Here is a 25105-nt window from a genome sequence, read left to right as displayed (position 1 = left end):
AGTCACTCGCCTCTAGGCTCTTTCGTGTGCTTGCAATGCCGATTTCGCTGCTTGGTTTTAAAGTCTGTGTTAGGGAACATTTTTCGATGAGAACAAAAGTCCCCCTACTTTCATGTATTTGCAATGCCGATTTCCCCAAGGCTGCTTGGTTTTGATGGCTGTGTTAGGGAAACCGTAAATCGGGCCAATCAAAACGATGCAGTTAGGGCGTTTAGATAACGCCTAATATTTTACAGTTATTCAATTGTTTATCTAATGAAAAACAACATTTTGTTAGTTGCGATAGATGCGTAGAAATATTCCCTATCAAGTGATGCAAACATCTCTCCTATCCAGTACGAAATGTTCGAGCTATAAGCATTCGAAATCTTTCATTTTTTCCTGCATGTTCTGTGTTTAGGTTTTCATTTTACCCTCCATATATTCCGGTTAGACGTAGTCCCACGTCAAAATTGTTCGAGATATTTCATAAGATAGGTGCGATCTTGATTCCGAGTTTTCGTTGGTAGAACTCTCTCTTGCTCTCCTTTCATGTAACAATTCTGCTCCGGTATCGGATAGAATTAAGTGCAACTTGCTGAAAAACCTCCCTGATGTGGCGAAACATCGCTTGTTGAACTTATTCAATCGGTTTATGGAGCATAATATTGTTCCAAATGATTGGAGACAAGTACGAGTTATAGCTATTTAAAAACCCGGAAAGCCCGCGTCCGACTTCAATTCGTACCGCCCAATAGCAATGCTGTCTTGTATACGGAAATTGTTGGAGAAAATGATCTTGTTTCGCCTTGATCGATGGGTTCAAACGAATGGCCTACTCTCAGATACACAATATGGGTTCCGCAGGGGCAAGGGGACGAATGATTGTCTTGCGTTGCTTTCTTCAGAAATTCAAATGGCTTACGCCGGAAAAAAACAAATGGCTTCAGTATTCTTGGACATAAAGGGGGCCTTTGATTCTGTTTCAATAGAGGTTTTGTCAGACAAATTACACTCTCGGGGTCTGCCGCCTCTATTGAATAATATGTTATATAACTTGCTTTGTGAGAAACAGTTGAATTTTTCTCACGGAGATTCGGCAGTAAGTCGGGTCTCTTACATGGGCCTCCCCCAGGGCTCATGTTTAAGCCCTCTTTTGTACAACTTCTATGTAAGCGACATTGACAATTGCCTTACACAAAATTGCAGCCTAAGACAACTTGCAGATGATAGAGTGGTGTCTGTCGTAGGATCAAACGAATCTGACCTGCAAGGACCCTTACAAGATACTTTGAACAATTTTTCAACCTGGGCCATTGGGCTAGGGATCGAATTCTCCACGGAGAAAACAGAGATGGTGGTTTTTTCTAGGAAGCATAGACCAGCAAAACCAAAGCTTCAACTTTTGGGTAAAACGATCACTCATGCTATGTCATTCAAGTATCTTGGGGTCTGGTTCGACTCCAAATGTACTTAGGGGGCCCATATTAGGTATCTGAGTAAAAAATGCCAACAAAGAATAAACTTTCTCCGTACAATTACCGGCACCTGGTGGGGAGCCCACCCAGAAGATCTTATAATGTTGTATCGAACAACTATTCTCTCAGTGATGGAGTATGGCAGTTTCTGTTTTCAATCAGCTGCCAAAACACACCTCATTAAACTCGAGCGAATTCAGTATCTTTGTCTCCGTATCGCGTTGGGATGTATGCCCTCAACGCATACCATGAGTCTCGAGGTTTTGGCAGGCGTACTCCCATTAAAAGATCGCTTCAATTTATTATCTCTTCGGTTCCTCATCCGGTGTAAGGTTATGAACCCATTGGTGATCGGAAATTTTGAACAGCTGATCGAGCTAAATTTTCAATCTGGGTTCATTAGTCCATATCATGAATTCATCTTCATGCAGGTTGATCCTTCTTCGTATATTCCCAACCGTGTTTGTTTCCCTGACTACATCAATTCCTCTGTGCATTTTGATCTGTCCCTGAAGCAGGATATCCATGGAATTCCAGATTATCATCGATCGGGGATCGTTCCTACGATTTTCGAAGCAAAGTATGGGCGTGTCATTTGTGATAATATGTACTTTACTAATGGGTCCTCTATGAATGAGTCCACAGGATTTGGAGTGTTCAACAAATTTTTTAGCACCTCACACAGTCTTCAGAATCCTTGCTCAGTGTATATTGCTGAATTGGCAGCAATTCATTGGGCGCTGGACAGCGTCGCCTCACGACCTGTTGAACACTATTACATTGTAACGGATAGTCTTAGCTCTGTCGAAGCTATCCGTTCAGTGAGGCCGGAAAAGCACTCGCCGTACTTCCTTGAGAGAATACGTGAAATTTTGAGTGCTTTATCCAGACGCTGTTATGTCATTACCTTTGTCTGGGTCCCTTCACATTGCTCCATTTCGGGTAATGAGAGGGCTGACTCATTAGCAAAGGTAGGTGCGATTGAGGGCGACATTTATCAGCGTCAAATCGCCTTCAATGAATTTTATTCTTTAGTCCGTAAAAATACCATCGCTAATTGGCAACGCAAATGGAATGAAGATGAATTGGGCCGGTGGTTTCACTCAATTTCCCCTAAGGTTAGCCTCAAACCGTGGTTCAAAAGTCTTTTATTCAAAGGGACTTTATTCGCACCTTCTCCCGACTCATGACCAATCACTGTTCGTTAGATGCGCTACTCTTTCGTTTCAATCTTGCCAGTAGCAATCTCTGTGTTTGTGGCCAAGGTTATCACGACATCGAGCACGTTGTTTGGTCGTGCGAGGTGTATCTTGTTGCCAGATCGAATTTAGAAAACTCCCTTCGGACCCGAGGTAGACAGCCCAATGTACCGGTGAGAGATGTGTTGGCTCGGTTAGACCTCGATTACATGTCCCTAATATATGTTTTCCTTAAAACTATCGATCTTCGTGTGTGATTGTCCGTACACCCTTATCCTCTCCTTTTTTTTCCTTCGCGAGCGACTGTTTCCCTTCTGACTAACTATAGAATAAGCTGAAATGTATATACATAATAGATATAATGATAGATTTAAGAATTGAGTATGATGAGCGTGAGTGTGAATGCGAGTGTGAACATTGTACAATATCCTTATATCCCCTCCTTTTCCAATAGAAACTATGTCACCCTTCTAATCTCGAGTCGACCGCGAGTAATTGGTTTCCTACTTTATTAACCCTAGATTTAAGGAAACATGTTGATATATACTAATAAAAGTATAGCTAAGAGTTCGGCTCCTTTAAACCTATGTAACTGAGCCTGTAAAAATAAATGACTTAAATAAAAAAAAATCATAAATACCAAGTTTCAAAAAAAATATGAGAGGGTTAGCGGCTGGACGATTGGGCGTGGAATTGTTCTATGTTGAAAAAGAAAAAGAATTACCCTAAACAATCAAGTAAAATACAAGCACAACAAAACTGTTGCTTAATGTAATGTAGTTAATTTGTAATATGCAGGAATGTTATCACAAAAATATAATTAAGTTAAGATTTCGGATACTTTCAAGATTCCCAAAAAGTGAAATGAAACAATTTGCGTAGTGGAAGGTATGAATATGGAATACAACATTATTCGAACGCGAGATCGCCGTTTGGAAAGATGCAATCATTTAGAGATAATACATTTCAAATGCTATTGCCCTTTTTACCTAAAAAATCGTGTAGTCATACAAGTTGCAGGTATTGTCCGGTACACAGAATTCTGAATGGATAAACCTACTTCGTCCACGTCTTCGAGCGAATCGTCACTATATGAGCTCTCAAAGATATCCATGCTAATGTTTGCCGCATAATCATTCTGATGAATGAACACAATGAACCCGCGAGTTTTTTGTTTATTTCAAAAACAAACATCCAGCGGAGCTGCCAAAAAATACTCGCGAAAGAGAGAAAGAAAGCAAGCCTCCCCAAAAAAAAAACCCGAACTAGTGCGAGAGCCGACGGGTGGCTGCTCGGCACAGCCCATCGTGTTGGAGCCTTTTGTTTACGGCCCGTCGCCGCCCTGCCTATTGTGCTTTGTCTTGCGCGATCGGTAGCATCGCGCATCGGGTGGAGCGCTCTTCGCGATCTTTTTGCCGGCTTTTTTTTTCTCTGGTGTGTTCTGTTGTTGCGTTTATCATCGCTCGGTTTTTTTTTGCTTTTTGCTTTTTGCTTGACTTTATTTACTTTTCTCTTTTGTTTGCCGGGTGTGCGCGCATTAGTCTCGGGTCGCACGCGATTACGATCGTGAACTTTTTTTTTTGTTTCGTTTGTTGTTGCTGTGTTTTGTGAGCATCGACATTAATTGTTTGTGGAATTTATGCGACGGATGTGTGTATGCTGTTTGGATTAGGCGCAACTTCACAGGAAACCGATTGCGTGATAGTGTGGAAGTGAAAGAATTGATCTAACGCGAGAAAAGTGAACGCGAAGAAAGTGATCAGTTGATATATAGAAATTAAGCAATTCAGTGTGAACCAGAATAGTTATTCAATGTGCAAAGAGGAATCATCGAAGAATTTAGTGTGACGATATCAGAGGATAGTTGGGTGATCAACGAGGCGAAGCAGTTCTGGATTAGCAGGCAACAGATTGTTCACATCATCGAGGGAAGCATTTTTAATTCTTCTGTCGGAAACCGTGAAAAATTGGAAGAAAGTGAGTGAGAAAATCAATCAGTGGTGCTGGGCACAATATTTATTACCATAGGTTCGATTTGACATGGCTTCGATCGATCAATCGATCAATCGAGCGCTTGAATCGGTTTCGAAATGGGTCAAAACTGCCGGTGGAAAGTGTAGCGATGAACCAAATCGGGTCGAGTTTTACAAACACAAAATTTGATTATCCCACCCGATGCTCCAAGGTTCCAAGAATTGGTGAAAAGAGAAAATGGCCCAAAAATAAACCATAAAAGCAAACAGTGCAGTTCCGATTAGTTGTGTTTCAGTGATATATTGAGTTGTAAACTTTTAGGGACCATTAACTGCAACTTTCCACCCAAGTGCCGATAAATTTTGTTCGGAAGTTGCAAGAGGAAAAACAAAAATCACATATTTGCAGTATGAGATAATTCGCCGTAGCGTAAAGATGTGAACATCGGAGTGACCATTATGTGCGGTTATGTCCGACAACCGTTCCGATCCAGATCAACTGGAACAGCACCATTTCTGTAATTTTCGGCTGCCCGAAATCACAAAAACCGTTTGATGCAAAAAACAGTGGTAACCAATTGGTGTTCGATAATGGGTGCGGAAGATTGAGGCCGCCGGTTCGAGTCGAACGGTTCAATGTGCCACTGGATAGGCTACTCCCACCTAGAGAGAGGTCGGTTCGAATCGGGGTAGCCCCGGATGGGATGGGTTCGAAAGATCAATATTACACCGCCGGAATGGGATTGCGGCTTGAGGAACATCAAAGCTGGAAGAGTGCTGTTATAACCAATTTTAATGAGCGTTAGATTCCAGCCCTCGCTTTCGGGTGGTATCTAAGACATTGCATTGCTGTAAGATTGGTTGGTATTTACATTATTTAGACTGAATATGCCTGCGGATAATTGATTGCGGGTTTTCGTTTGAACTTCGGGGAAATAGGTCACACGCATTTGGTAATCGACAGCGTGATTGAGATTATCCGAGGTAAAAAAATGATTTGATCCATCGTCTGAATACGAGATTCAATTTCTTGAATATTGTTGCGGCCACCGACTTTTCGGATGATCACACTCGATGGATTTATGTCTTAAGATTCCTTCATATGATTTTGCCCAGCCGTTATGCAATGTTTGTAGATTACAAATTAAAAAAAAAAAACAATATTAATTTATGGACAGCGCATGTTGCAAGATTGCCGGACAGCAGTCCTGTAAAGATTGTGTTCACATCGAATCCGGTAGGAACAGGAAAAAAAGGAGCGAGGTGGTTAGACCAAGTGGAACAATACTTGACAAGAATCGGTACATTGGTGGAGTCGGGAGTTGGGAAACCTATATGGGAGCTATGGACCGGGTCTTGAGTATTGGCGAAAAAATGTTCCAATCTTAATAACTTAATCTGCCAGTGTCTTCGCGAGTTGCGATTAAGTAGATTGTATCAATTCATATTCTCATTCTGCTGCATCATAATTTAATTTTTTTTTGACGCCCCAAAAGATTCTATAATTTTCAGATTTTCCGACAGGGCGGACACGATTATTTAAAGTTTCGAATTTCGTTTCACTGTATATAATCAAATAAAAAAAAAATTTTTGTTTGATTTTTTTATATACATATATTATTTTGTTTTTGAATATAAATGAATTTAATTTTTTGTTCTTCCCCTTAAAGTCAGAAAACACCTTTCTCCCATATAAAAATATTATATATCCAGAACCATACAGGAGGAAGTGATGGTCAAATTTCAACAATGGCAGAGGTATTGAACTTCGGTTTGCCTGAAAATGGCTCTTATTGAGAAATTGCGCGATGAAAAATGGAAGAAATAAGAAATACAGTTATGAAACATCTAAAATTATGGATTCAAGTAACATTCTAGAAGTGAAAAACTCAAAATACTGTGAATTTTAAGGCGCTATTCCTAAATTTATCTCAAAAATGCATAATAAACACGAATGTTTTTATCAACCAAATTAAAGCTCTCTAACCGCTTTAAAATTCGTTCTTTGACACTCAACTTCTATCTTTGAGAATTTTGCTGCGATATCACTATTTCTTCCTCACTGTACTCATAATAACCAATTAACTTTCGGTTCAACGATGAGATATTTTATTTTCGCTTGAAATAAGTCACATTTGAAATATTAAAAATATTGTTTTTCGCGCTGTATCGAGCCTGCATATATTCGAGTCCGACCCGTATATGATTTTTTAAGATTTTCTACTGTTCTAGGTTTCGTATGTTTTTGTATTCATTAATAATTTTGATTTCCTTTAATTTTCTAAAAAAATTTTACCTTTTTCCACTTTTGACGTAGGATTACGTCTTTCGGGAACATACTGGGGTACAAATTGAAAATCGAAAATCGAGCACATCGTGAAAATTGTCCAATTTCAAACGCTTATTGCTCAGTCATTCCATGATGGATTGATGAAATTTTTGCGTCAATCGATTCCAGCACTCTATAACAATTTTCTATATTGAATAAAATAATATATATCATGAAACAAACTATCGAACAATTGAGAAATCGCAACCCCTATCCTAACGGAAATATCCACTTCTAATTGGTCGAAGTTGACGACACATGCGGCGGTTCCCTAACAGAAACATCAAAACCAAGCTGCTTGGGGGAAATCAACATTGCAAATACATGAAAGCAGGGGGGCTTTTGTTCCTACCGAAATGTGTTCCCTAACAGAGCCATCAAAACCAAGGTCCCCGAGGGAAATCGGCATTGCAAATATATGTAATTCGGGAGCATTTTTATATTACAAGCAGCGTGAGTGATACGATTGATTCTAGCAAATAAAATTTAAATTTGGAACTTTAATGTTGGTTGCTTCGTGAAATTTCATATCAATGACCAATCGTGTATTGTGAAAAATTTAACACAAGTCTAATGGTAAATGGTATATGGTAGCAGTTGCGTTAAAAATGACTTGATATATGAAACGATTTATTTCAATTTTCATTAAAAAAAACCAAGGTGTGTTCCCGCTCGAGAACGGATCGTTCGGTTTAAGCTGTCTGTTTTGTTGTGTTCATTTTCGTCCAATGAAAGTTCATGCGGCAAGAAAGAATTGGAAAAATGAAGAAATATTCGAAAAAGTGATTTCCCATATGCTCTACCTATAGTATGAGGTGTTGTTAGTTCAATTAAAATTCGCATTGGGTTGAATAAACACTCAGAAAGTAAAAATTATAAAACAAAATTACCTTTTCCATTTCAAATCTGTTTTATCTATATTGAATAACACGATTTTACTGATGAGAAAAATTGATAATTGTGTTCGGTATTGATAATTATCTAATTATGAATTTTCCGGTTTCTCTAATAGTTTTGATTCATTCTCATTGATTTGATTGATTTGGTTATTCTATATTTATAGAATTTTGATGATTATTCTGAATTTCCTGATTGTTACGATTTTCTCTATTTTTTTTTTCAAATTTTTTTTTTATGAATTTTCTAAATATTTTTATTTTCTGATCTTCTGAAATTTACTAAATTTTCTGATCTGATAGTTTTTCGTACTTCTCACGCTAAAGGTTACGGGTTCAATTCTTACTTCGGACGTTCTTCCTTTGGAATGGAATGGAATTAAAACTGCGATCTTTACCATTTTCTTATTTGTTTGAGTTTTTTTTCGTTTTTTTCTAATTTATATCTGAGTCTTCCTGATATATTTTTATATATATCTTTTGGATTATTTTATTTTCTATTTTTTTATATATGATATTTTTTTTATATATATTATTTATTTATATACTTTTTTTTTAATTTCCCGTTTTTATCTGATAATCATGATTCATTTTAATTGATCTGATTGATTTGTATCATATTTTTTCAACTTGTTTTTTTTTTTTATTTTGTAAACTTTTCTAAATTCTCTGTTTTGTTTTTATGTTTTATGTTGTTTTTATTTTTTTATATTGTTTTCAGTTTAACTGATTTTTTTTCGAATTTTCGCTAATTCTTCCATAATTTTTTCTTAATTTTCCTGATTATTTCTGATTTCCCGTTTTTTTCTGATAGTCTTGATTAATTTTAATTAATCTAATTGATTTATATCATATTTTTTTAAACTTGTTTTCTTTTATTTAATTACAGCGCGGACTCGATTATATATAGACTCGATTATATGTGGTTCGATTATATACATATTTGGACACGAATACATACATTTTGGAAAGAACTATTTTTTTTTACTTCAAATATGACTTATTCCACAAAGAAATGTAATCTTTCAACGTTAAGCTGAAGTATAAGTTTAAGTAATTTTTGGAGACTATGCATGTATGTTCATCAGGAATTGTTTATATCGATATTGCAGCCAAATCAAGAAAGATAGTAGTTGTGCGTCAAAGAAGAAATAGTAGGGCGGTTAAAAAACTTCAATGATAGAAACAATCTAGTTTAAAATAATTTTTTAGGATAAATTTAATAACACATTAAAAATTATTAACTTGTAAGCTTTTCACTTCTCAAATGTTATAAAAATCCACTAGTTTAGTTGTTTCACTATTATATCCTGTACTAAGTTTTCTCATCTTTCAAATGAAAGCATCAGAATCGTCTTCCGTAGCGTGCTTTTTAATGTAGAGCCAGTTTGAGGCAACAGAGTCCGAAACAAAAAAAAAATCTATAACTCTGTCATTGTTGAATTTCGAGCATATGCGTAGGAGGATTTTTTTGCATCAAAATTATCGTCTATCACCTTCTAAGAGAATCTGGATAATTTTTTTTTTCATGTGAGAAAGGTGTTTTCTGATTTTGAGGAGTCAAAAACCAAATTCCTCTTTTATTTCTAAAAAACCAAAAATACATGCAAAAAAAAACAAATAAAAAATTTTTTTTGGCTCGATTATATGCAGGATTCGATTATATACAGTGAAAACAAAAAAAACTGTATATAATCGAATCCACGCTGTATTATGAATTTTATGTTTTGTTTTTATTTTTTATTTTTTCTAAATGTTTTGAATTTATCTGATCTTTTTTTTATTTTCGCTAATTCTCTCAGAATTTTCCCAATTTTTCTGATTATTTCGAACATTTTATATTTTTTTAGTTTTTCTGGATTATTGTTTTTTGTTTTTTTTATTTTCTATAATTATTTTCCTGAATCTCTATAATTTTTTTTTCATTTTTTTTCCTGAATTTTCCGTATTTATTTTATTATTTTTTTTGCTAATTTATCCCCAATTTTCCGGTTTTTTCTAATAGTCTTAATTAATTCTAATTGATCCGATTGATTTATATAATATTTTTTCAACTGTTTTATTTTTATTTTTTATAGTTTTCCTAATTCTCTGAATGCCTCTGATTTTTCCGATGTTTTCTGAATTATAAATGATATTAATAAATATATACAGGTAAACTTCGATATAACGTAATTTCACTTTCAAAATTGTACGTTATATCGAAACATAATAAAGTACTCACAAACGTAGTCTATAGTACATGATTGTGTTGCTGTTTTAGTAAATTTAATGAATAACCTCAATCAGAAGACGAAGCCAGCCTGTCTCATGATGTTTCCCTTCGTACTGTTGATTAAAGCTTGATTCATTTAGAATCCGGAATCACAAAACCAGCTGTATTTCGGGATTGATTGAAGGTACAAAACTTGTTTTAGCATCATAATACAGATAATTCATTGTTCTATCAGAAAATAAATATTGAAGAAAAATGTCCGTTACACTATGGAAATGTGTACGTTATATCGAGGGTACGTCATATCGAAGTTTCCCTGTATATTATAAATGAATTTTGTTTTTATTGTTTTGATATTTGATATTGTTTTGAATTTATCTGAGTTTCTTTTTCAAATTTTCACTAATTCTTTCAGAATTTTTCTTATTATTTATGATTATTTCGAAAGTTTTATATTTTTTTCTGGGTATTTCTTTTCTTTTTCTTCCTGAATTACTGGATGAATTAGTGAAAATTTAGAAATTTTCCATAATTTTCAGCATTTATTTTCTTTTTTTTTTTTTGCTAATTTAACACAAAATTTTCATTTCCCATTCTTTTCTGATAGTCTTGATCAATTCTAATTGATCTGATTCTAAATTTTACGATTATTATTAACTGGAGAATAATTAAATAAATTTTTATAAATTTTTAAAACATTTTGATTTTCTGATTTTCTGATTTTCTGATTTTCTGATTTTCTGATTTTCTGATTTTCTGATTTTCAGATTTTCAGATTTTTTGATTTTCTGATTTTCTGATTTTCTGATTTTCTGATTTTCTGATTTTCTGATTTTCTGATTTTCTGATTTTCTGATTTTCTGATTTTCTGATTTTCTGATTTTCTGATTTTCTGATTTTCTGATTTTCTGATTTTCTGATTTTCTGATTTTCTGATTTTCTGATTTTCTGATTTTCTGATTTTCTGATTTTCTGATTTTCTGATTTTCTGATTTTCTGATTTTCTGATTTTCTGATTTTCTGATTTTCTGATTTTCTGATTTTCTGATTTTCTGATTTTCTGATTTTCTGATTTTCTGATTTTCTGATTTTCTGATTTTCTGATTTTCTGATTTTCTGATTTTCTGATTTTCTGATTTTCTGATTTTCTGATTTTCTGATTTTCTGATTTTCTGATTTTCTGATTTTCTGATTTTCTGATTTTCTGATTTTCTGATTTTCTGATTTTCTGATTTTCTGATTTTCTGATTTTCTGATTTTCTGATTTTCTGATTTTCTGATTTTCTGATTTTCTGATTTTCTGATTTTCTGATTTTCTGATTTTCTGATTTTCTGATTTTCTGATTTTCTGATTTTCTGATTTTCTGATTTTCTGATTTTCTGATTTTCTGATTTTCTGATTTTCTGATTTTCTGATTTTCTGATTTTCTGATTTTCTGATTTTCTGATTTTCTGATTTTCTGATTTTCTGATTTTCTGATTTTCTGATTTTCTGATTTTCTGATTTTCTGATTTTCTGATTTTCTGATTTTCTGATTTTCTGATTTTCTGATTTTCTGATTTTCTGATTTTCTGATTTTCTGATTTTCTGATTTTCTGATTTTCTGATTTTCTGATTTTCTGATTTTCTGATTTTCTGATTTTCTGATTTTCTGATTTTCTGATTTTCTGATTTTCTGATTTTCTGATTTTCTGATTTTCTGATTTTCTGATTTTCTGATTTTCTGATTTTCTGATTTTCTGATTTTCTGATTTTCTGATTTTCTGATTTTCTGATTTTCTGATTTTCTGATTTTCTGATTTTCTGATTTTCTGATTTTCTGATTTTCTGATTTTCTGATTTTCTGATTTTCTGATTTTCTGATTTTCTGATTTTCTGATTTTCTGATTTTCTGATTTTCTGATTTTCTGATTTTCTGATTTTCTGATTTTCTGATTTTCTGATTTTTTTCTGATTTTCTGATTTTCTGATTTTCTGATTTTTCTGATTTTCTGATTTTCTGATTTTCTGATTTTCTGATTTTCTGATTTTCTGATTTTCTGATTTTCTGATTTTCTGATTTTCTGATTTTCTGATTTTCTGATTTTCTGATTTTCTGATTTTCTGATTTTCTGATTTTCTGATTTTCTGATTTTCTGATTTTCTGATTTTCTGATTTTCTGATTTTCTGATTTTCTGATTTTCTGATTTTCTGATTTTCTGATTTTCTGATTTTCTGATTTTCTGATTTTCTGATTTTCTGATTTTCTGATTTTCTGATTTTCTGATTTTCTGATTTTCTGATTTTCTGATTTTCTGATTTTCTGATTTTCTGATTTTCTGATTTTCTGATTTTCTGATTTTCTGATTTTCTGATTTTCTGATTTTCTGATTTTCTGATTTTCTGATTTTCTGATTTTCTGATTTTCTGATTTTCTGATTTTCTGATTTTCTGATTTTCTGATTTTCTGATTTTGAATATTGACCCGAAATTTCGCGCAATGAAATTGTTATATAACTACTAATTTTTACTGATTTGAAGTGTGTAAATACATTCTGAAGCAATCTAATTTATTCTCTTTCGTGAATAATCTAGTTTTCTTTTTTCTATAAAAACGCTTCAATGGTTGTGGGTGCGGGAAAAGCTACAAAGAAGAAACGCGTAAAAACCCGTAGGTATGCTTTGTAGCATTTCTCATGGTTAACGGGGAGCATCTTTCTCTATGATTCTTCCCATAACAAAATTAACTGCGAATGCACCCTCGGTTAGTACAAGCTATTTATACCTCTAAAACCGAGCTTTCTTCGCCTATTAGCCCTTTAACTAACAAGCGCATGAGCCAACAATCAGGTAGTGGTATGCTCTGAGTACAGGTTGTTATGGTTAACATGGTTTCGGTCGCAATTGCCCCTGGGCAAGCATTACTCAACGAATCCCATCGGATATGATCGATTGGTTGTTGTGAGATGAAAGCAGATGATGGGCCAGAAATCACTTGCTCTTCTAGTTTTGTTCACCTTTCCCCGTACTTAAGCACTTGCTGCTAAAATATAGTGCGGTAGTGTTTTTAATCGTCGTGTAATGATAGCTTTTAGGGTGATGCAACAACGTGAGTAGATTCTGTGTACGATTCCTTCTGAAAAGAAATGAATAAAGCCACACAAACGGCTCTTTGTACGCTTTCGGGAACATAAATACCGTTCCACATCTGACGACGTTAGTAAATCATGTCACCAGCCAGTTACCTTTGGCGAACCGTTAAAACCATGTATGTTGCAAAAGCGTTCGTTCGGGGAAGAATACCTAAAAGCTTACAAAGCATAACTACCATTGTCTTTGTGACAACCATTGGTAACAGCATGAAAACATACAGGTAAGCGAAAACACCGCGCACTCAGCTGTAACCATTGAGTACACCGAATCACAATGTTTATAATAATAATATCCCCCACGTGGGGTGGGGGTGGGGCATTCCGTTTGTGCTGAAGCAAAACCGAAACCATTCATATTTCGACTTCGCTGGTGTCTCCATTTATCACATCGAACCATAAACCACAAAATCAGTTTTTGCTAAGGCTCAAATCATATTTTCACTTTTACCACAAACCTGTGGTGTTTATTTTTTTCACGCAAAAAAAAGCAAAACATTGAACTTGGGACGCTTTTCCGAACGCTTTAGCCTAATGGAAAAAAAACAGCTTTGCAAACCACGGCGCGGCTGGATCGCGGCAATTCGCGAATTCGATCGGTCACAATTCGCCCACCCCCAGCTCTGCTGCTTGGAACGCCAATTCCGACCGAACGATCGTCGGAATGAATTGGAGTATGAAAACTTGCTGGTGTAAGTGAATTAAGGTTATAAACAAAGTGAGGCAAGGGGAAAAAAATAAAAAGAGAAAAACATGGTAAAACACAAAATGCGGTGATCGGAAATTGGATGATTGACGCCGGTTTGCTGGTCGCTTTTATTAATACCGTTGTTGGCGGCAACGCTTTGAGCTTTGACAACAACGGGGTGGAAACTAACTTAACGAGGGAGTTGCGATGAATGAATGATTAGAGTGTTTTTTTTTTGCGATTAAATGTTAGTTGATTATTCCAAGTAGATTCTCGTCGTCAGATTTATTTTCGGATATAAAGCGTCGATAATAAGAGTCACTTAAAAATGGGTACCCTGCAGGGAATGAATGCTAGAGTGCTGATTTTATGGGAAAGAGTGACCTTCGAATTTGCAAAATTGGTATCAAAAATTAAAAAAAAACGATTTCATGTGAACACCAACGATCTCATTAAAACTCCAACTTTGACGTTTTTGCGACACTAGTAAGTAAAGCTGAAATTTTTCATAGCGTAGAAAATCCTGTTTGAAATTTCGCAATGATAATTTTCATTGGTACTTTAATGAATAGCTCCTCCATTGCCATTTTCACTTCAAACCAACGGAACATAAAGCTAAATGCATTAATGCGAATTTCGTCGGATAATATAATATTACAGCCATTTAATGCCAAACCAATATTGTCGTTCCCAGATTTAACTCGTATTTTTTTCAATTAGCTATTCTTCTTTGAAAAAAAAATCTTATATTAGGCTGTCAAAAAAGTCCTGCGGTATTTCCGCGAGGTGTCGTTGTAAGCGCGTAGTTCTAATTGTATTCATTGTATCGAGTCATACTATAGCTTGTTGGAAAGGTATTTTTGCGCGCTATAATATAGTCCTTGGCAGTGTTTTGTTTGGTTAAGTCGTTCGTGAGTTATAGTGTCGCAAATATGGAGCAAAATAAAGAGAAAATCCGACATATTTTACAGTACTACTATGACAAAGGCAAAAATGCATCCCAAGCTGCCAATACAATTTGTGCAGTTTATGGACCCGATACAGTTACCATTTCCACCGCACAACGATCGTTTCAACGTTTTCGTTCTGGTGTAGAGGTCGTCGAAGATGCGCCACGCTCCGGAAGGCCTGTCGTCGAAAATTGCGACAAAATCGCTGAATTAGCCTAGAAAAACCGGCATAGTAGCAGCCGTAGCATCGGCCAAGAGCTGGGGATAAGTCATCAAACCGTTATTAATCATTTGAAGAAGCTTGGATTCACAAAGAAGCTCGATGTATGGGTGCCACACACGTTGACGCAAAAAAACATCTTTGACCGTATCGACGCATATGAATCGCGGCTGAATCGCAACAAAATCGACCCGTTTCTGAAGCGGATGGTGACTGGCGATGAAAAGTGGGTCACTTACGACAACGTGAAGCGCAAACGGTCGTGGCCAAACCCTCATTAACGGCCAGGAAGGTTCTGCTGTGTGTTTGGTGGGATTGTCAAGGAATAATCTATTATGAGCTGCTTCCCTATGGCCAAACGCTCAATTCGGACCTGTACTGCCAACAACTGGACCGCTTGAATGTAGCACTCATGAAGAAGAGGCCATCTTTGATAAACAGAGGCCGCATTGTCTTCCATCAGGATAACGCCAGGCCACACACGCGCCAGAAGCTCCGGGAGCTCGGATGGGAGGTTCTTTTGCATCCGCCGTATAGTCCGGACCTTGCACCAAGTGACTACCACCTGTTTTTGTCCATGGCGAACGAGCTAGGTAGTCAAAAGTTAGCCACAAAAGAGGCCTGTGAAAATTGGCTATCCGAGTTTTTTGCCAATAAGGAAGCGAGCTTCTATAACAGGAGTATTATGAAGTTGGCATCTCGTTGGGAACAAGTCATCGAACAAAACGGCGCATATCTGACTTAAAACAGATGATTGTAACTAATTTTATGAACAAATTAAAATTTTAAATAAATACCGCAGGACTTTTTTGACAGCCTAATATATGACGAATTTCATGCCAACTCGACTGGCCGTTGGCAGCATCATCTCAGATAGTAGTGAAACGTTGTGGGTGTAAAGACATGGGTCGTTCAAGCAACTTTGCATACTTCAAATATTCGAAAAACAATTAGAAGATGGAAGATGGGCTCTTTTACAGGGAAAAACAACGTTTTTATATTTACGTTGAAAAAAGTACAACTAATCATAATTTTGTTTAAAGTCAAGATAGCGATATAAAGTGTTCGACAAAGTTTGAGATCTTATTAAAATGTGAACTTTTGTCGAAGACGTCATTTTTCTATCTGTTATAGTTTTTGGAATATAAGTCATTTTTGTATGAAAATACCTGAAAAAAATGATGTTTTGCTCGTAACATTTTTGTGTGTAAATTCTCACGTTTGACATGTTCTTGACATGTTTCCAAATAGAGAAAAGTTAGCAGAGCATGGTCATTGCGATAATTTATGCATAAAAATGTTACGAATTAAACATTAATAGTATTTTTTCAAAGAAAAAAATTAAAAAGTTGTTGCTCGAAAAACTTTTTCCATGTAAATATGCCCATCTTCCGATGTATGGAACACTTGTTGGAAATTCTAAGGGCTATTTACATCTATTTTTTTCAGAATTTTAAAAGCAAATGATTTCGAGAAAAATGAGTTTAAATTTTCAAAATATTAAAAACAGACAATAAATTAGAAATATTTTTTTTAAATCTCGAGAATTGCTGCATTTCGAAGGAGATTCATTATGAACTTTTTTGTTTCAAACATAAGATTCATAATTGGTGCCTCAAAATGATTATGAACATACAAAAATTCGGAGTTTCGAGAATTCGCAAAACTTCGATGTTCCACAAAGTTCGTGAAAAATAGTTTTAGCATCTTAGACTCATTTTTTAAATTTTCCACATGACTTCTATTTTATATTAAAAAAATAAAAAAAAAATAAAATATATATATTTTAGATATTGCAAATTAAAGTTTAGTACTAATTTTTTTTTCTTAGTGTATATTTTTTCACGTTTGGACATTAATACTCTATAACTCTTTCCAAGGCACTATTTCGGTAGAACTCATAGTTTTTGAGACATAAAGTATCAAAGATTTCTCTTACTAAAATCGATACGCCCTTTCCAAAAGCTACACTTGAGTAAAAAAAAATCCCAAATGCTGTGAAAACTCATATTTCCTCCAATCCAAACAGAATACAAACTTTCATTCGAATCAAAAATACTCATGTTTTGTCATTTGTTGATTTCATTTGGAATTGCTCATATGTAAGACCTATTCTGGAATACTGTAGCACCGTTTGGAACCCGTACATGAAGAATTCATTGAGTCGGTCCAGAAACGATTTCTTCTATTTGCACTTCGTAAACTGAACTGGACCTCATTTCCACTTCCTTCATATGAAGCACTTCAAGCATTAAAAAAAAACGCCGAAAATTTGAAATGATTCCTTTCGTGATTGAATTCATTTCGCAACGAGTACAGTTAGCTGAATTAGTAGAAAAACTAAATTTCCATGTATCACGGCGTCAACTAAGAACACACAATTCGTTTATAACCGAAACATCCAGACAAATTAGGCAAACAACGCTCATATCAGTCATGGAATAATTGACATAACTATGAATAAAAAACATAAAAAAATAAACATGTATCGTAGGGTTAATATTTAACCTAAAAAACATTGTAAAATTAATATATATGTAATATACATGTAATCTAGTATGTATTCTACATTTGTTCGATGAAAAATTAATAAATATGGGTATCAAATGGAAAGGTTAGATAGTATAAGACGATTATTTATATAACTTTGTTATAATTTGTCGCGGTACACCATAGTAGATGTACTTTGAGTATTTTCTCAAAGTTTCATTTCCAAGCCCATTGAGAATGGAGAAAAATAAGAAAAACTCATTTTTTCACTATAGCTCTTATGGTGAGCAGTGTCTTAGAATATCAACAAATATTCACGAGAAACGAATATGATTTTGTTCCAGTGACTTATTTTCAGCTTGAAACACACTGCCCTCATTATTTTGATGACAATAACAAACGAGTTCATTTTGTTCATATCCCTGTTGTATGAGCAAATTTGCTATAATGAATGAATGCGACATTGAGTGGGGTTCATAACTTCGCTGTTATTTATACTTTGGATATCAAAAGCAACAAATTGATATTCATCACATCCGAAACGATATTCGTTCTGGCAGTGAATTTAAGTTCAAAATAAATTTTATTTGGCGAGACGGCAGCAACGGCATATGCAGAATGGATACAACGAGTGGTTTTAGCTACCGTCAAGTCATTTGCGGCATCGGGAATTTCATAAGATATTTCCGATTACGGCATCCGGCAACTGCAAAACCCAACCGCACACAGCAGCCTCAGGTTAGAAGTTAACAACAGCTGATATTCATTTGGCTGAAATGAAATTCAATTCTGACGTTACCGATAATCAAAATGAAAATGACACTGGGTGGAAAAAATAAACATCAAAACATATTGAAGGACAAAAGTTCATTTGCTCGTATTCAATGGTTGCCTGGATCTGTCATTTTAATTTTCGTTTGGAATATATAGGTTTTCGATGCAACCTAGCCCGAAAATCTATGCATTTGATCTTAGCGAAGATGATTTTTTCCAACACTGATGGTGAGCCATATAGGAGAATTATCTTATTATTATCTGAAAAAAAACACACTTATCTATAAAAGGCGTAGGAACACATTGAAATACGAATTATAGTAGTACTGAATCTCTAAATACTAAAAAAAAACAATATTTCAAGATTTCTTTTAGTACTTCAATTTTTTAGGAATTTTTTTTCTGATTATATTTCTCGATATATCATAATAAGATGCACTTTCAGTTTTCTTTTTCAATTTTTTATCTCAAAGCTATTAAGAATGGCATGCTAAAAATTGAAAGGTACGTTTTTCACCATAGATCCTATGGATAGGGATTCGAAAAATAGTCAAAATTTCCATACAATAGAAATTTTTACTTCTTTTAAACTTTTTACTTCCTTATCCAGCGAGACCCTTTCCCCCGTACAACTCGTGAACGTTTGAGCCAATAACTTTTCTCATACCCTTTTCGGACCAATGAAAATTAAAATAAAAATATTTTTTATCGAATGAGTACTATCTCGAAAATGTCTTTCGGATCCTTTCAAATAACTTTTTTCAATTTACTTTAAAATAAATTTATTTCTTCCATACAACTTATTTTTTATTGACGCGTTTATTTTTACAAGCTCAGTTACATACGTTTTAAGGAGCCAAATTCTCAACTATATTTTTATAACTATACTAGCTGACCAGGCAAACGTTGTTCTGCCAAATAAATTATTTCTAGTGAATATTTCGGGTGTTGAATAAAACACACTAATGTATTGTAAGTGTGTTTGAATATTTTAACGATCTTTGAAATAAATCGAATGTGACCGATAAAAAAATGAATTAAATGATTTGAACGAAAGGTGTATTTCATTAACCTAACTGAATTGTTTGATCTCTTAAAAGTTAAACGTCAACTGAAAAAAGTAATATAAGTTTGTCGTGAAGTAGAAAAAATGAAATATAAAAAATCAATATTTATTGCTGTCTCCTTGTTAGAAAATACGTGCATGTGATTTTCAACATGGTTTATAACAGCTTGGTCTCGTTCATAAATCGGCCTGTTTGGAATCGCGTTATTTTATCGTTGTCATTCAATCGAGGAGTATTCACATCTCAACAATCTCAACATAAACTCAATATTCATATATGCATATGAGTGATCGGATTTTACAATTCAATCGAAATCGACTTTTACACTCTTAAATTCGTTCGCCTTGACGCGAAACAATGGTCAAAATAAGTCATCCGTATTTGTGGTTTAATTTACTTTCTATCTGATCGGCATAATTCCGGAAATAATTCTAAATTGTTGAAATTTGAATGAAAATTATTACTCGATTTCGTTTGGATGCTAAATTTGTTTTGAATGTGTTAGAATGCTAAATTTTGCGTGTTTATTCCACCCGAAAAACCATTACTATTTTTGCTTCATAGAAATGGAACATGGAGACCAATGTTGTTTACGTCGAATTGCGTGGCAAGGTTGTCACATTTGCTCAACTCGATTGGACTTGAGCTTGAACAGAATGCAAAATTGCGCTTTTTCCATTCAACAGAATACAACCAACAATATGTGGGGACGAATGCGATCGAACTTCATTTTGTGTTTGAACACATGCGCAATGTCATGACAATGCATTGCGCTTTGGCCTGATTATAACTAAAGCTGTGTCGGCGTTGCTCATGATAGTGTCTCGCAAGTGAATGTATTGCGAGGTGTGAGGACGCTTTTGTTGATTGTGTAGTAAGAATTGCAGTCGTTCAATCTCTACCTTCGCATATATGTCGACCATAAATTGTTGGCACAGCTTACGATATCTTGAATTGGCGTTTCTTGACCATGTCAGATCACCATATGATAAACATAAAAATCCTTCGAGCTCGCCCTCTGTTTGTTTCGTCGCATGTCCTTAAATATTAAATCAAAATGAGAATGATGTTTATGCAAGAGATTTTTCGTTAAAGAAGCCCTCCTGACTTGCACTGTAGTCACGCGTATTCTTGAGCTTGCCACTCCAGAATACATTCATGGCGTATTGTTCGTCATAGAAATCTCAACTATTTGCTAATAAAAATGACGCAAGTAGTACTACGTTGAGAAGGCAAACCTTGGGAACGTTAGTGCCATTGAAGAAGAACATAGCGAGGGTCGTATGAACGCAATTCCAGATTATTGTTTTTTCTTCGCATTACATTTCTCGTGTCACCGTGCTATCATGATTCCAGCAGCGCTTGTTCTTTGGATCTACACACTTGTTCTCTAGCTGATGTTTTATCAGGGTTGATGGCAATAGCGTGATTGTCATTTTGTAATCCGAGCAAATGTGATTTGAAGAATTTCGATAACTCATTGTGCTCATTCAAAAAGGCTTCCCGCTCGTCGGAGATGCTCTCTGCTTTAGATGAATTGATGTTACTTGTGTATTTGTAGATGGATGTTCAATGAAGCGGGCGTTACGCCATCAGTCATTGAACAACTTAAATGAATTCGTTCTGTTGAAAAAACGAACAACGGTTAAATTATTAGAATATTTTTGACACAAACATAATAAAATCGCAATTAAAAATAGGGAATTGGGGTCAAAATTTAAGGTTATATGTATGGTATGAAGTCAAATTATTGAAAAAAAATATCCAGATCTTTTTTTTCTGCATAGAGCCACCCTATTCGGTATTGAATATATGTTTATCGGTATCCTACCGGTATCATATATAGTTTACAACCTATTCTCATACCTACCAAGTATTTTGAGTATAATTTCATCAAAATCGGTCGAGCCGTTTCGGAGGAGCTCGGTAACAAACACCGTGACACGAGATTTTTATATATATATAGATATAAACAATTTCCTTATTCTAAGGTTAGTAAGGTAGAAAACCGATCACTCGCGGTTGACTCCCTCCCATACAACTTGGCCTATAACTTGTCTCAGACAATTTTCCGATTAATCAAATTATGGCTGGAAGATAGGTGAAATATTTCTCTATCGAATAACTTCGATAACTCTATTCGAAGAACTTTTTTTTTGATTTTCAAAATTTTGTATATTTTCCTGTATTGACCCATGCTCACCTTTCAGTCTATAACTTTTCTCTGTCACGATCAAGAAAACAATGAATTATGTGGAAAGATGAATGATTCAATTCTCTATTTATTGAGCATGATTTTGGATGATGTTACTTGATAAACAATCAATTTATTTCAACTGAAATAATTCATTATTCATTAAATCCAGCAAGACGTTGAATAGAAACTTGCACGCAACAAAAACTTTTATCCGCTGAACTTTCATCCGCTAACTTCACACATAGAGGCGAATGAACTGCAAACTTTAAAACTTCTTAAAAACTTGCAAGCAAAGCAAGCAACTTCACACAAGTCAAAACGGTCCCAAGCGTATGTCTTACATATTTCTTCCTGGTCCTTAAAGTGTGAATCGATCGATGGATGCTGCTGTTAGGAACAGAACTTTTGACGTAGGACTACGTCTTTCATTTCTATACCGGGGTGTAAAATCAAAGTTTCGAAAACGAAAGCGTTACGCCGGAGACCGAGATTTTGAGTGTTAATAGCTCCTAAACAACTGAACGAAATGGTATAATAAACACTTCATTCGAAAGATAAAATGTCTACGCGTTATATACTTGTTACTTTCTGATCCAAAAACTTATTTCAATAGTCTTAAATTTGCTTTCAAAATAGGCTATTGAAATCACCAATCGGTATATAAGCGAGCGCCGCTCGGAAATCCACTCAGTTCTAATTGAACAGCGATTGGAGCATGTTGTCGCTGTTGTGGTGAAGCTCTTCATTTATCATGAAAGCGCGGATGAACGGTGTCACCAAGAGCCTGTTTGTGCACCTTAGGCCAGAAGGGAATCCATCAGGAGGAGAGTGATGCTACAAACGGTTCCCCGGGAAGATCTCGAAGCAGCCGCTACACACACACACACACATACACGCACGGAATTCTTTCCGTTTGGATCGAGAAAGATCCGGAAAATAATCTGCCAGTTCCTCTAGGAATTTAAAAATACATTCATGTGAAAGAGTTTATTTGAATGTTTTCTATCCATGTAACACTGTGACCAAATATGTTTCAATCAAGTGCTATTAACAGATGGTTATCGAGTTAGCATAAACCACTGGTGGGCTTCCAGTATCGAGGAAAATGTGGAAATATCTAATCGTTACTGAAAATAATCTGCCAGTTCCTCTGGGAATTTAAAATTACATTCATATGAAAGAGTTTATTTTAATGTTTTCTATCCATGTAACACTGTGACCAAATACATTAGGTTTTGTGATTTTTCAATCAATCGCAATCAACAGGATAGCTTCTGAAGATTATTCTTCCCCATCAGTAGGATATTTCCGTATCCAATATTGGATGCATAAAACCTTGTGCCTCCAACGTAACGCTCTCGTTTTCGAAGTTCTCCAAATATTCATTCATACAGAATGAATTCAGATTCAACTTCATACAAATGATCTCTAAATCAACGATAGTCCTACGTCACCCTTGCGGTTATACCATAGATATAACCCACTTTCTGTTTTTCTGTGGCTTTAGTGATCTGTTGATTCATGCTACAACCGACATCAGTGACTATGGGACATCAACGTAGGAACGGTGGGCAGTCCAACGTTTGAATGGAAGGACTACAACTGTGTACTTGAGGAGTCTCACATTACCGATTCTGGGAGGTGGACGGAAAATTACACAAGAAATCCCCAAAGTTCTCCTAACTGAATGGGTATGAATGGATTGAGTAACGGAAATAATCGCACACCGTGTGTAAAATATTGTTTCTATGATCTTTTCAAGGTTACCAAAACGATTTTGAGAACCTTGTATGATTTTTTTTGTACTAAATTTATTTTCAAATGGCTCAGCAACATTAAGTGACAATGAGCCGAGTTAAATAATAGGGAAAAGCCTATTTAAGTAGAACAATGCCAATGTTCTTTCTTAAAAAGGCATAAAAACCCTATTATCTTTTCGTAAAATGTTACAATATGGATAATGACAAAATTCACAATAACATAATATTATGGCTTCTTGTTACAGAGATGTCCATCTCCTAGGAACTAGCTATCTCCTTGGGACTGAGGAAGGGATGAAAATCAGCTCACTTTTCGAATTCTGAAGAAGAAAGTTGCAATAGAGAAAAGGAAACGCTAATAATAAAAATCAAAACTATAAAGGAAAACAAAACATATATATTCATATTTGAAAGTGTATGGATTTGAGAAAATAATAAATTAAAGAAATAGCATCGATATTACGAGTAGCCAGAACGTCGCGAATCGGAAAATTAGGTGGCATTCCCTTATTGCGAAAATTTTCTATTAAAGATAACCTGTCATTTTGAAACTGAGAACAAAACCACACAATATGATCAATATCCTGATATCCTATACCACACACGCAAAGGTTACTATCACTGATGTTAATTCGAAAAAGATGTGCATTCGAAGAATAATGGTTAGACATGAGTCTGCACACTACCCGTATAAAATCACGAGAAAAATTATACCCTTTAAACCATGGTTTGAGAGAAACCCTAGGAATGATAGAATATAGCCATCGGCCTTTATCACTACTATTCCAACTTGACTGCCAAGATACAAGTGCCCGTTCACGAGGAAAATGAAGATATTCATCGAAAGTAATAGGCCTATAGAATAAGTCTCCTTCCATAGCGCCCTTCTTAGCAAGAAAGTCTGCTTTCTCATTTCCTGGTATCGAATAATGAGACGGAATCCATACAAAAGTGATATTAAATGAACTAGTTATAAGAGCACTTAAAAGTTGATGGATTTCAGATAAGAAATACGATGCATATCTAGTTCTCACTGAACGGAGTACCTTTAAAGAGCTGAGACTATCAGAAAAAATAAAAAGTGATCTGGGGTCAAGGTCTGAATATGGAGTAAGGCCATGTATATTGCAGCCAATTGTGCAACAAACACCGAAAAAGATAAACTAAGCCTACGGAAAGTGAAGAAGTTGATATTGAATATACCAAAGTCTGTGGATCCATTAAGACAAGATCCATCAGTAAAAAAAGATTTGGTTGGGTCAATATGTTTATACCTCGACAGGAATATCGCAGGTATAACTAAATGGCGGAGATCATCTGAAATATTATGCACATAATCCTTCATTGACAGGTCAATAGTAATAGAGGAATTGAACAAAATCGAAGGAATGATCTGGAAACCAGATAAAGTAGATGGACTTTCCAAAGACATAAATTCATGATATAGAGACATTCGCCTAGATCGAAAGCCTGAGTTCAACATTTTTTCAAAGTTTGCTATCACCTTCGGATTAAGTGTTTCACACCGTATTAAAAAACGGAATGATAACTCGAAAAAACGTACGGAAAGAGGAAGTATGCCAGCTAGAATTTCTAGGCTCATTGTATGTGTTGACTGCATACAACCTAGAGCAATACGCAAACAGCGATATTGAATCCTTTCCAGATGCAAAATATGGGTACAGGCAGCGGACCTGAAGCAAAAACTACCATTCTCCATAACAGATGAAATGGTTGTTTTATACAACCTAATCAAATCC

At 35.0% G+C, this 25105-nt stretch overlaps 1 protein-coding gene across 1 annotated transcript in view; it reads left to right on the top strand.

Annotated features, from left to right (window-relative positions):
- Nucleotides 1–4087: 4087 nt before the first annotated feature.
- LOC129765793 (uncharacterized) overlaps nt 4088–25105 on the top strand; it is a 47927-nt gene continuing 26909 nt past the window's right edge. Inside the window, exon 1 of the mRNA XM_055766225.1 lies at nt 4088–4633. The gene's annotated coding sequence lies outside the window, so the exon portion shown is untranslated. The remainder of the gene's footprint in view (nt 4634–25105) is intronic.

Source organism: Toxorhynchites rutilus, chromosome 1, assembly GCF_029784135.1.
Source record: "Toxorhynchites rutilus septentrionalis strain SRP chromosome 1, ASM2978413v1, whole genome shotgun sequence".
Lineage (NCBI taxonomy): Eukaryota > Metazoa > Arthropoda > Insecta > Diptera > Culicidae > Toxorhynchites > Toxorhynchites rutilus.
This window is presented reverse-complemented; position numbering and strand designations above follow the sequence as displayed.